Here is a 14,326-nt window from a genome sequence, read left to right on the forward strand (position 1 = left end):
CTGTCCTGTCCTGTAGTTCTTGTACTGTCCTGTCCTGTAGGTCCTGTACTGTCCTCTGCTGTCCTGTAGGTCCTGTACTGTCCTGTCCTGTAGGTCCTGTCCTTTCCTGTAGGTCCTGTACTGTCCTGTCCTGTAGGTCCTGTACTGTCCTCTGCTGTCCTGTAGGTCCTGTACTGTCCTGTCCTGTAGATCCTGTACTGTCCTGTCCTGTAGGTCCTGTACTGTCCTGTCCTGTAGGTCCTGTACTGTCCTGTCCTGTAGGTCCTGTACTGTCCTGTCCTGTAGGTCCTGTACTGTCCTGTCCTTTAGGTCCTGTACTGTCCTGTCCTGTAGGTCCTGTACTGTCCTCTGCTGTCCTGTAGGTCCTATACTGTCCTGTCCTGTAGGTCCTGTCCTTTCCTGTAGGTCCTGTACTGTCCTGTCCTGTAGGTCCTGTACTGTCCTCTGCTGTCCTGTAGGTCCTGTACTGTCCTGTCCTGTAGATCCTGTACTGTCCTGTCCTGTAGGTCCTGTACTGTCCTGTCCTGTAGGTCCTGTACTGTCCTGTAGGTCCTGTACTGTCCTGTCCTGTAGGTCCTGTACTGTCCTGTCCTGTAGGTCCTGTACTGTCCTGTCCTGTAGGTCCTGTACTGTCCTGTCCTGTAGGTCCTGTGCTGTCCTGTCCTGTAGGTCCTGTACTGTCCTGTCCTGTAGGTCCTCTGCTGTCCTGTCCTGTAGGTCCTGTCCTGTACTGTAGATCCTGTACTGTCCTGTCCTGTAGGTCCTGTACTGTCCTGTCCTGTCCTGTAGGTCCTGTCCTGTAGGTCCTGTACTGTCCTGTCCTTTCCTGTAGGTCCTGTACTGTCCTGTAGGTCCTGTACTGTCCTGTCCTGTAGGTCCTGTACTGTCCTGTCCTGTAGGTCCTGTACTGTCCTGTAGGTCCTGTACTGTCCTGTCCTGTAGGTCCTGTTCTGTCCTCTGCTGTCCTGTAGGTCCTGTGCTGTCCTGTCCTGTAGGTCCTGTACTGTCCTGTCATGTAGGCCCTGTACTGTCCTGTCCTGTAGGTCCTGTACTGTCCTGTCCTGTAGGTCCTGTACTGTCCTGTAGGTCCTGTACTGTCCTGTCCTGTCCTGTAGGTCCTGTCCTGTGCTGTCCTGTAGGTCCTGTACTGTCCTCTGCTGTCCTGTAGGTCCTGTACTGTCCTGTCCTGTAGGTCCTGTGCTGTCCTGTCCTGTAGGTCCTGTACTGTCCTGTCTTGTAGGTCCTGTGCTGTCCTGTCCTGTAGGTCCTGTGCTGTCCTGTCCTGTAGGTCCTGTCCTGTCCTGTACTGTAGATCCTGTACTGTCCTGTCCTGTAGGTCCTGTACTGTCCTGTCCTGTCCTGTAGGTGCTGTCCTATATGTCCTGTACTGTCCTCTGCTGTCCTGTAGGTCCTGTACTGTCCTTCCTGTAGGTCCTGTACTGTCCTGTCCTGTAGGTCCTGTCCTGTCCTGTAGGTCCTGTACTGTCCTCTGCTGTCCTGTAGGTCCTGTCCTGTAGGTCCTGTACTGTCCTGTAGGTCCTGTTCTGTCCTGTCCTGTAGGTCCTGTCCTGTCCTGTACTGTAGATCATGTACTGTCCTTCCTGTAGGTCCTGTACTGTCCTGTCCTGTAGGTCCTGTACTGTCCTGTCCTGTCCTGTAGGTCCTGTCCTGTGCTGTCCTGTAGGTCCTGTACTGTCCTCTGCTGTCCTGTAGGTCCTGTACTGTCCTGTAGGTCCTGTACTGTCCTGTCCTGTAGGTCCTGTACTGTCCTGTCCTGTAGGTCCTGTACTGTCCTGTCCTGTAGGTCCTCTGCTGTCCTGTAGGTCCTGTACTGTCCTGTCCTGTAGTTCTTGTACTGTCCTGTCCTGTAGGTCCTGTACTGTCCTCTGCTGTCCTGTAGGTCCTGTACTGTCCTGTCCTGTAGGTCCTGTCCTTTCCTGTAGGTCCTGTACTGTCCTGTCCTGTAGGTCCTGTACTGTCCTCTGCTGTCCTGTAGGTCCTGTACTGTCCTGTCCTGTAGATCCTGTACTGTCCTGTCCTGTAGGTCCTGTACTGTCCTGTCCTGTAGGTCCTGTACTGTCCTGTCCTGTAGGTCCTGTACTGTCCTGTCCTGTAGGTCCTGTACTGTCCTGTCCTTTAGGTCCTGTACTGTCCTGTCCTGTAGGTCCTGTACTGTCCTCTGCTGTCCTGTAGGTCCTATACTGTCCTGTCCTGTAGGTCCTGTCCTTTCCTGTAGGTCCTGTACTGTCCTGTCCTGTAGGTCCTGTACTGTCCTCTGCTGTCCTGTAGGTCCTGTACTGTCCTGTCCTGTAGATCCTGTACTGTCCTGTCCTGTAGGTCCTGTACTGTCCTGTCCTGTAGGTCCTGTACTGTCCTGTAGGTCCTGTACTGTCCTGTCCTGTAGGTCCTGTACTGTCCTGTCCTGTAGGTCCTGTACTGTCCTGTCCTGTAGGTCCTGTACTGTCCTGTCCTGTAGGTCCTGTGCTGTCCTGTCCTGTAGGTCCTGTACTGTCCTGTCCTGTAGGTCCTCTGCTGTCCTGTCCTGTAGGTCCTGTCCTGTACTGTAGATCCTGTACTGTCCTGTCCTGTAGGTCCTGTACTGTCCTGTCCTGTAGGTCCTGTCCTGTAGGTCCTGTACTGTCCTGTCCTTTCCTGTAGGTCCTGTACTGTCCTGTAGGTCCTGTACTGTCCTGTCCTGTAGGTCCTGTGCTGTCCTGTCCTGTAGGTCCTGTCCTGTCCTGTACTGTAGATCCTTTACTGTCCTGTCGGTCCTGTACTGTCCTGTAGGTCCTGTACAGTCCTGTCCTGTAGGTCCTGTACTGTCCTGTAGGTCCTGTACAGTCCTGTCCTGTCCTGTAGGTCCTGTCCTGTGCTGTCCTGTATGTCCTGTACTGTCCTCTGCTGTCCTGTAGGTCCTGTACTGTCCTGTCCTGTCCTGTAGGTCCTGTACTGTCCTGTAGGTCCTGTACAGTCCTGTCCTGTCCTGTAGGTCCTGTCCTGTGCTGTCCTGTATGTCCTGTACTGTCCTCTGCTGTCCTGTAGGTCCTGTACTGTCCTGTCCTGTCCTGTAGGTCCTGTACTGTCCTATCATGTAGGTCCTGTGCTGTCCTGTCCTGTAGGTCCTGTACTGTCCTGTCCTGTAGGTCCTGTGCTGTCCTGTCCTGTAGGTCCTGTCCTGTCCTGTACTGTAGATCCTTTACTGTCCTGTCCTGTAGGTCCTGTACTGTCCTGTAGGTCCTGTACAGTCCTGTCCTGTCCTGTAGGTCCTGTACTGTCCTGTAGGTCCTGTACAGTCCTGTCCTGTCCTGTAGGTCCTGTCCTGTGCTGTCCTGTATGTCCTGTACTGTCCTCTGCTGTCCTGTAGGTCCTGTACTGTCCTTCCTGTAGGTCCTGTACTGTCCTGTCCTGTAGGTCCTGTCCTGTCCTGTAGGTCCTGTACTGTCCTCTGCTGTCCTGTAGGTCCTGTCCTGTAGGTCCTGTGCTGTCCTGTCCTGTAGGTCCTGTCCTGTCCTGTCCTGTAGATCATGTACTGTCCTTCCTGTAGGTCCTGTACTGTCCTGTCCTGTAGGTCCTGTACTGTCCTATCCTGTCCTGTAGGTCCTGTCCTGTAGGTCCTGTACTGTCCTCTGCTGTCCTGTAGGTCCTGTACTGTCCTGTCCTGTAGATCCTTTACTGTCCTGTCAGTCCTGTACTGTCCTGTAGGTCCTGTACTGTCCTGTAGGTCCTGTACAGTCCTGTCCTGTCCTGTAGGTCCTGTCCTGTGCTGTCCTGTATGTCCTGTACTGTCCTCTGCTGTCCTGTAGGTCCTGTACTGTCCTGTCCTGTCCTGTAGGTCCTGTACTGTCCTGTCCTGTAGGTCCTGTGCTGTCCTGTCCTGTAGGTCCTGTGCTGTCCTGTCCTGTAGGTCCTGTCCTGTCCTGTACTGTAGATCCTTTACTGTCCTGTCCTGTAGGTCCTGTACTGTCCTGTAGGTCCTGTACAGTCCTGTCCTGTCCTGTAGGTCCTGAACTGTCCTGTAGGTCCTGTACAGTCCTGTCCTGTCCTGTAGGTCCTGTCCTGTGCTGTCCTGTATGTCCTGTACTGTCCTCTGCTGTCCTGTAGGTCCTGTACTGTCCTGTCCTGTCCTGTATGTCCTGTACTGTCCTGTCCTGTCCTGTAGGTCCTGTCCTGTGCTGTCCTGTATGTCCTGTACTGTCCTGTCCTGTCCTGTAGGTCCTGTACTGTCCTGTCCTGTAGGTCCTGTGCTGTCCTGTCCTGTAGGTCCTGTACTGTCCTGTCCTGTAGGTCCTGTGCTGTCCTGTCCTGTAGGTCCTGTACTGTCCTGTACTGTAGATCCTTTACTGTCCTGTCCTGTAGGTCCTGTACTGTCCTGTAGGTCCTGTACAGTCCTGTCCTGTCCTGTAGGTCCTGTGCTGTCCTGTCCTGTAGGTCCTGTGCTGTCCTGTCCTGTAGGTCCTGTGCTGTCCTGTCCTGTAGGTCCTGTCCTGTCCTGTACTGTAGATCCTTTACTGTCCTGTCCTGTAGGTCCTGTACTGTCCTGTAGGTCCTGTACAGTCCTGTCCTGTCCTGTAGGTCCTGTGCTGTCCTGTCCTGTAGGTCCTGTGCTGTCCTGTCCTGTAGGTCCTGTGCTGTCCTGTCCTGTAGGTCCTGTCCTGTCCTGTACTGTAGATCCTTTACTGTCCTGTCCTGTAGGTCCTGTACTGTCCTGTAGGTCCTGTACAGTCCTGTCCTGTCCTGTAGGTCCTGTCCTGTGCTGTCCTGTATGTCCTGTACTGTCCTCTGCTGTCCTGTAGGTCCTGTACAGTCCTGTCCTGTCCTGTAGGTCCTGTCCTGTGCTGTCCTGTAGGTCCTGTACTGTCCTGTCCTGTGCTGTACTGTCCTGTAGGTCCTGTACTATCCTGTCCTGTAGGTCCTGTAGGTCCTGTACTGTCCTGTCCTGTGCTGTACTGTCCTGTAGGTCCTGTACTGTCCTGTAGGTCCTGTACAGTCCTGTCCTGTCCTGTCCTGTGCTGTCCTGTGCTGTCCTGTATGTCCTGTACTGTCCTCTGCTGTCCTGTAGGTCCTGTACAGTCCTGTCCTGTAGGTCCTGTCCTGTGCTGTCCTGTAGGTCCTGTACTGTCCTGTCCTGTGCTGTACTGTCCTGTAGGTCCTGTACTATCCTGTCCTGTAGGTCCTGTAGGTCCTGTACTGTTCTGTGCTTTCCTCTATGGGTCCTGGTGGGTCACATAATTTATTGCCCCGGGTCGGAGCGTTGCTGCCGCCGCCGCCTCCATCATCTCCTCTTTCTTCCGGCTCATCATTAAGTTCATGAATTGAATATAAAACCGGTGACTTTTCCAAAGTTTTATTAAGGTGGAAACTTCTTTTACTTTCCAAGAAATGAGTGCGAGGCGGGAGATGATGGAAATGATGGATGGCGAATTACCAAGATGGATAATGACAAGTGAGTAAAGGTCGCAGCGATTAAGTGCGGCCGGCAGAATCGGCAGATCCATTCTCATCAGTGCAGAGACGTGTCAGCCGCTGACGGCTCCCCTTTATGTAAGAATGATGGAATATGCAGAGACATTAAACAGCCGCTACCGCCAACCGTCTTACTACACCGCGCCGGACGCAGCAGCTAAATCCTCACACTAAGGGACGGATTCATGAGCCGCTAGCACAGCTGCAAATCAGGATTTAATAGAAGAGGAAAAGCGCAAAGAAGGTGACAAAGGCGACAGAAGCGGCAAGAACATAGACGTCATTGTCCATGTGGAACCGAGCGACCGAGAGCCAAACGTAGTGTGGGCATATCCATATGGAGCAACATGTGCGGAAATAGCCTCATATAGTGCAAACACCACCGCAGTGATGTGCAAACAGCCTCACGGAGATGAGCACAAGTGACGAGGAACCTCATGTACAGAAGATACAACCTACCAGAAAGGGGATGCCAAAGGGGGTGTCAGCTTAAGAAGAGCATAAACCTGACATACACACGATAAAACCTGACCTACAGATGATACAATCTGACATACACATGATAAAACCTGACCTACAGATGATACAACCTGACATACACACGATAAAACCTGACCTACAGATGATACAACCTGACATACACACGATAAAACCTGACCTACAGATGATACAACCTGACATACACACGATAAAACCTGATCTACAGATGATACAACCTCACATACAGACGATACAACCTCACAGCTAGATGATACAACCTGACATACACACGATAAAACCTGACCTACAGATGATACAACCTGACATACACACGATAAAACCTGATCTACAGATGATACAACCTCACATACAGACGATACAACCTCACAGCTAGATGATACAACCTGACATACACACGATAAAACCTGACCTACAGATGATACAACCTGACATACACACGATAAAACCTGACCTACAGATGATACAACCTGACATACAGACGATACAACCTCACAGCTAGATGATACAACCTGACATACAGACGATACAACCTCACAGCTAGATGATACAACCTGACATACACACGATAAAACCTGACCTACAGATGATACAACCTCACATACAGACGATACAACCTCACAGCTAGATGATACAACCTGACATACACACGATAAAACCTGATCTACAGATGATACAACCTGACATACACACGATAAAACCTGACCTACAGATGATACAACCTGACATACACACGATAAAACCTGATCTACAGATGATACAACCTCACATACAGACGATACAACCTCACAGCTAGATGATACAACCTGACATACACACGATAAAACCTGACCTACAGATGATACAACCTGATATACACACGATAAAACCTGACCTACAGATGATACAACCTGACATACAGACGATACAACCTCACAGCTAGATGATACAACCTGACATACAGACGATACAACCTCACAGCTAGATGATACAACCTGACATACACACGATAAAACCTGACCTACAGATGATACAACCTCACATACAGACGATACAACCTCACAGCTAGATGATACAACCTGACATACACACGATAAAACCTGATCTACAGATGATACAACCTGACATACAGACGATACAACCTCACAGCTAGATGATACAACCTGACATACAGACGATACAACCTCACAGCTAGATGATACAACCTGACATACACACGATAAAACCTGACCTACAGATGATACAACCTCACATACAGACGATACAACCTCACAGCTAGATGATACAACCTGACATACACACGATAAAACCTGACCTACAGATGATACAACCTCACATACAGACGATACAACCTCACAGCTAGATGATACAACCTGACATACACACGATAAAACCTGACCTACAGATGATACAACCTGACATACACACGATAAAACCTGACCTACAGATGATACAACCTGACATACACACGATAAAACCTGATCTACAGATGATACAACCTCACATACAGACGATACAACCTCACAGCTAGATGATACAACCTGACATACACACGATAAAACCTGACCTACAGATGATACAACCTGACATACACACGATAAAACCTGATCTACAGATGATACAACCTGACATACAGACGATACAACCTCACAGCTAGATGATATAACCTGACATACAGACGATACAACCTCACAGCTAGATGATACAACCTGACATACACACGATAAAACCTGACCTACAGATGATACAACCTGACATACAGACGATACAACCTCACAGCTAGATGATACAACCTGACATACACACGATAAAACCTCACAGCTAGATGATATAACCTGACATACAGACGATACAACCTCACAGCTAGATGATACAACCTGACATACACACGATAAAACCTGACCTACAGATGATACAACCTGACATACAGACGATACAACCTCACAGCTAGATGATACAACCTGACATACAGACAATAAAATCTCACATACAGACGATACAGCCTCACCCAGAGAGGATACAACCTGACATACACACAATAAAACCTGACCTACAGACGATACAACCTGACATACAGACGATACAACGTCACATACAGTAATTACGACCTCACCTAGAGGTTGTAGCACAGACAACACCTCATTATCTAGACACAACCGCACACACTGCTGGAGATTTGCTCTTTCCATGGATTACATAAAGATTTTTTTGCATTGATTTCTTCATTGATCAATATGGAGTAATAAATACCAGGGTAACAGCCGGGGAAACATGATTGTGGTCATGAAGGGGTTAACACTGCTACATTGTCTATACTAATGTGACCACATAGAAGGAGGACACAGAATATACACAGAGTAATGTAACATGACAACATACAGACTATGAAGGAAAGGACCACCAATAGACAAAGGTCCAGAAGGAAGGAGCGGCCGGTCAGCGACAGAATCATAAAGTAATGGGAGCGATATCAATGTCATGGACACACGGCGAGGTCCTGCTGAGATCCGTATACACAGTCAGTGACAGGTCAGTTACATCAGTGTGATCTTATATAAAGATGGAAGAAGTATACGGGATATATTGTGCTTGTTCCAAGATGAGCCGAGTACATGAATACAAGGTATACGGTCAGTACACGACACATGACATCTATTGTCACACTGATCAGATACAATGTCACAGAACCTCCGACCCCTACACACGACAAGAGGCCGAGTGTCCCAGCTCCACTAATGGCGCCAGGCCTGGGAGTCACATGATAAAAGGAATGAACATACCTCCCAACTTTTGGAAAGTCGAAAACGTGCAGCGCGCGCAGCTCGCCGCGGCAAATTTGGCTCCACCCACTTTTATGTTGACTCCACCCATTCTCATTCATTTTTCACATGCTCCCACACAGTATAATCCTCCTACTGTCACCTGTAAATTATATGTCCCCCCTCCATCTCTGCCCCCAGATTCATGTCCCCCCATCTCTGCCCCCAGATTCGTGTCCCTCCATCTCTGCCCCCAGATTCATATCCCCCCATCTCTGCCCCCAGATTCGTGTCCCTCCATCTCTGCCCCCAGATTCATGTCCCCCCATCTCTGCCCCCAGATTCATGTCCCCCCATCTCTGCCCCCAGATTCGTGTCCCTCCATCTCTGCCCCCAGATTCATGTCCCCCCATCTCTGCCCCCAGATTCGTGTCCCTCCATCTCTGCCCCCAGATTCATATCCCCCCATCTCTGCCCCCAGATTCATGTCCCCTCCATCTCTGCCCCCAGATTCATGTCCCTCCATCTCTGCCCACAGATTCATATCCCCCCATCTCTGCCCCCAGATTCATGTCCCCTCCATCTCTGCCCACAGATTCATATCCCCCCATCTCTGCCCCCAGTCTCATGTCCCTCCATCTCTGCCCCCAGATTCATGTCCCCTCCATCTCTGCCCCCAGATTCATGTCCCCCCATCTCTGCCCCCAGATTCGTGTCCCCCCATCTCTGCCCCCAGATTCGTGTCCCTCCATCTCTGCCCCCAGATTCATGTCCCCCCATCTCTGCCCCCAGATTCGTGTCCCTCCATCTCTGCCCCCAGATTCATGTCCCCCCATCTCTGCCCCCAGATTCGTGTCCCTCCATCTCTGCCCCCAGATTCATGTCCCCCCATCTCTGCCCCCAGATTCATGTCCCCCCATCTCTGCCCCCAGATTCGTGTCCCTCCATCTCTGCCCCCAGATTCATGTCCCCCCATCTCTGCCCCCAGATTCGTGTCCCTCCATCTCTGCCCCCAGATTCATATCCCCCCATCTCTGCCCCCAGATTCATGTCCCCTCCATCTCTGCCCCCAGATTCATGTCCCTCCATCTCTGCCCACAGATTCATATCCCCCCATCTCTGCCCCCAGATTCATGTCCCCTCCATCTCTGCCCACAGATTCATATCCCCCCATCTCTGCCCCCAGTCTCATGTCCCTCCATCTCTGCCCCCAGATTCATGTCCCCTCCATCTCTGCCCCCAGATTCATGTCCCCCCATCTCTGCCCCCAGATTCGTGTCCCCCCATCTCTGCCCCCAGATTCGTGTCCCTCCATCTCTGCCCCCAGATTCATGTCCCCCCATCTCTGCCCCCAGATTTATGTCCCTCCATCTCTGCCCTCAGTGTCATGTCCCCCATCTCTGCCCCCAGATTCATATCCCCCCATCTCTGCCCCCAGATTCATGTTCCTCCATCTCTGCCCCCAGATTCATGTCCCCCCATCTCTGCCCCCAGATTCGTGTCCCTCCATCTCTGCCCCCAGATTCATGTCCCCCCATCTCTGCCCCCAGATTTATGTCCCTCCATCTCTGCCCCCAGATTCATGTCCCTCCATCTCTGCCCCAGATTTATGTCCCTCCATCTCTGCCCCCAGATTCATGTCCCCTCCATCTCTGCCCCCAGATTCATATCCCCCCATCTCTGCCCCCAGATTCATGTCCCTCCATCTCTGCCCCCAGATTCATGTCCCCCCATCTCTGCCCCCAGATTCATGTCCCTCCATCTCTGCCCCAGATTCATGTCCCCCATCTCTGCCCCCAGATTCATGTCCCCTCCATCTCTTCCCCCAGATTCATGTCCCCTCCATCTCTGCCCCCAGATTCATGTCCCCCCATCTCTGCCCCCAGATTCATGTCCCCCCATCTCTGCCCCCAGATTCATGTCCCCCCATCTCTGCCCCCAGATTCATGTCCCTCCATCTCTGCCCCCAGATTCATGTCCCTCAATCTCTGCCCCCAGATTCATGTCCCCCCATCTCTGCCCCCAGATTCATGTCCCTCCATCTCTGCCCCCAGTGTCATGTCCCCCCATCTCTGCCCCCAGATTCATGTCCCTCCATCTCTGCCCCCAGTGTCATGTCCCCCCATCTCTGCCCCCAGATTCATGTCCCTCCATCTCTGCCCCCAGATTCATGTCCCTCAATCTCTGCCCCCAGATTCATGTCCCTCCATCTCTGCCCCCAGATTCACGTTCCACCTCACTGTAAACATCAAACTTACCTTTTCCTCGCTCCCCCGCCGCTATCTCTCTCCGCAGTCTCGCTAACAGTCATAGGCGCGATGTGACGTCATCACATCGCATCTACACAGTGACTAGCAGTGGCAAAGCGAGGAGTTGAGCTGTACAGCTCCTTGTTTTAGCCGCGTCTGTATTCAACTCAGATCTGCGTCGTTGAAATCGGGACATACCTCCCTCCAACCGAGACCGTGGGACACATCACCCAAATCGTGAATGTCTCGCAGAAATCGGGACGGTTGGGAGGTATGAATGAATATAACAATATATGTATCCCTTATATCATGTGTTAGGGGCACAAGGATAGGCTACACCCATCCTTTAGCCTGGAGAATCACAAAGACACAGATGGTGGTGTATCAAATGGATTCTGCTTTATTGTTACAGAGAGGTAGTATTTATACAGACAAAAGCAGGTTGGACTTATAACATACCAGGATTGGATGTGGAGTGGTAGCCTCTAACCATTGGCTAAAACCTACTGAAATCTCCGTCTAATTATTACATTCCAACAGGAAGCTACCCCCCCCCCCCCCCCCCCCCCCCCCCCCGTCACTGTATATGTATATCTCAAGGCTCTGAAGATAATTAGAGATCAAAGGCCTGGTGTCACTACTTGGAGCTAACATTCAATGGACTATAGCCATCCTGTGTTTACACACTCTACATTGACACAAAGGTGCGGCCCTGAAGACCCTGAAGAGGACCAGCTAGATAGGCTATTGCTTACACAGCCCATGACCAGACTGAGTGTCTTTCTCCCTGTGAGATAGTATCAAAACCAGTCTCGCAAGTTCCAAACTGCTCATCTCTGGGAGAGACAAATGGACAGATAGAACAATCTCGGCCCCCACCTCTATACATCATTTTTCAAATATTCCAAAGATATTGTTGCCCTCCACACATGTGACCTATATAAACTCCTTCTTTTCCATGAACATGTGACAGGTCCAATGGACGTTATATTCATTCCTTATATCATGTGACTCCCAGGCCTGGCGCCATTGGTGGAGCTGGGACACTCGGCCTCTTGTCGTGTGTAGGGGTCGGAGGTTCTGTGACATTGTATCCGATCAGTGTGACAATAGATGTCATGTGTCGTGTACTGACCGTATACCTTGTATTCATGTACTCGGCTCATCTTGGAACAAGCACAATACATCCCGTATACTTCTTCCATCTTTATATAAGACTAGCTTTTACCCACGACTTCGTCTGCGGTGATTTGAGAATTGGGCGGACACAGACGTGTGAAACTGTAAAAGTGCTTTAAAAAGTTTGGTGGGCTAGAAAATGTGATGTGATGTGTTATATTGTGTATGTCGTGATACAGACAATGTGATGTGTTGTATTGTGTATGTCGTGATACAGACAATGTGTTGTATTGTGTATGTGGTGATACAGACAATGTGTTATATTGTGTATGTAGTGATACAGACAATGTGATGTGTTGTATTGTGTCAGACAATGTGATGTGTTGTATTGTGTATGTCGTGATACAGACAATGTGATGTGTTGTATTGTGTATGTCGTGATACAGACAATGTGTTGTATTGTGTATGTGGTGATACAGACAATGTGTTATATTGTGTATGTAGTGATACAGACAATATGATGTGTTGTATTGTGTCAGACAATGTGATGTGTTGTATTGTGTATGTCGTGATACAGACAATGTGATGTGTTGTATTGTGTATGTCGTGATACAGACAATGTGATGTGTTATATAGTGGAAAGCTCTATGTAAATGTGAGTGAGTAGAGTGAGGGCGACTCCTGAGGTGACAGTAAGGAGTGTGCAGGCAGTGTGTGTGAGTCTATAGCTGGGGCTAGGAGTCCTGCTTTTGGGAGTCTCCTGCTAGGAAGCCATGTTGTTTAGTGGCACCAAAAGTAGCCTGTGACTCAATCCTGAGGGAAAACTATGTTTGTGGAAAATTGCACGCAAATCCGTCCAGGCGTTTTAGCGTGATTGAGGAACAAACATCCAAACTCACAAACATCCAAACACACAAACACACAAACTTTCACACTTATAATATTAGTAGGATCACACTGATGTAACTGACCTGTCACTGACTGTGTATACGGATCTCAGCAGGACCTCGCCGTGTGTCCATGACATTGATATCGCTCCTATTACTTTATGATTCTGTCGCTGACCGGCCGCTCCCTCCTTCTGGACCTTTGTCTATTGGTGGTCCTTTCCTTCATAGTCTGTATGTTGTCATGTGACCATATACTAATGAATGGCGGAGTCATCACATACACCGCAGAGTGACCCTGCTCATCACAGGTCCATGTGGTATCCGATCTGCGACATGTAGTGCCTGTGGATTAGATACAGCATCACGTATGACAGTATAAGGTGGTTCTCTGTATGGCGGTATGTAGAAAGCTCTCCATCTGATGACATAAGGAGTAGATGGCACTAATGTGGTGTACATGGCGGCGTGTGTAATGAGCGGTGTAAGTGCAGCAATAATCTTAGGCGGGGGGGGTTGCATCTGTCACGTGTGACCTTTTACTGGTGAATTATCTGCAGTCTGTCTCGGCCTCCAGCATTAATTCATCTTGGGCATTGTGCTGGGGCGCCGCTGCTCACGCTCGTCCTCATTGGTCTCTTTATTGCAGCGAGCCAACTTAATTACTCCCTAAATGCTGAGCCTTGAACGATGGCGGATCCTGCGCACGACCAGTCACTCCCATTATGGCGGATCCTGCGCACGACCAGTCACTCCCATTATGGCGGATCCTGCGCACGACCAGTCACTCCCAGTGTACGGCTTGCCCTTGTTTTAATGAGAACAATTGGCAGCCATATATCATAGGAGTTGTCTGCCCTGTCATGGTAGCATCTGCTGATGGAGAACGCCGCGCTTCTCTCCGGCTACTGATGGCGCTATATGTCAGGGCTGGGGGAATAAGATGTAGGTCTCTGGGGATTATGGTGGGGAGACCCTCACTGACCCCCCCACTTTACAGCCACATATCCCCCCCATGGTCACACACCGCTCCTCATACACCCTGGAAAAATTCTGAGTATTCTCATTGATAAAGTAACAGGGAGACTCCGAGTCCAGTCTATGAAGGGACAACAATGAACAGAAAGGTCTCCGGCCAAAAAAATCATATGGAGGAAACAGCGCAGCGAAGACTAAGACGGACATCTAGTGGCCGAGAGGAGAAGAAAGAAGAGGAATGGCCCAAAAATTAGTAGACTCTAACCAAACCGAGAGCAAGACAGGAGACAGGCATATAGATATACGGGGTGTAGAGGTTCCCTCCATATATCACTGACCTCACTTGTCCTCTCCATATATCACTGACCTCACCTGTCCCCTCCATATATCTCTG

The sequence above is a fragment of the Leptodactylus fuscus genome, unplaced genomic scaffold (assembly GCF_031893055.1).
Source record: "Leptodactylus fuscus isolate aLepFus1 unplaced genomic scaffold, aLepFus1.hap2 HAP2_SCAFFOLD_86, whole genome shotgun sequence".
In the NCBI taxonomy this organism is placed as follows: domain Eukaryota; kingdom Metazoa; phylum Chordata; class Amphibia; order Anura; family Leptodactylidae; genus Leptodactylus; species Leptodactylus fuscus.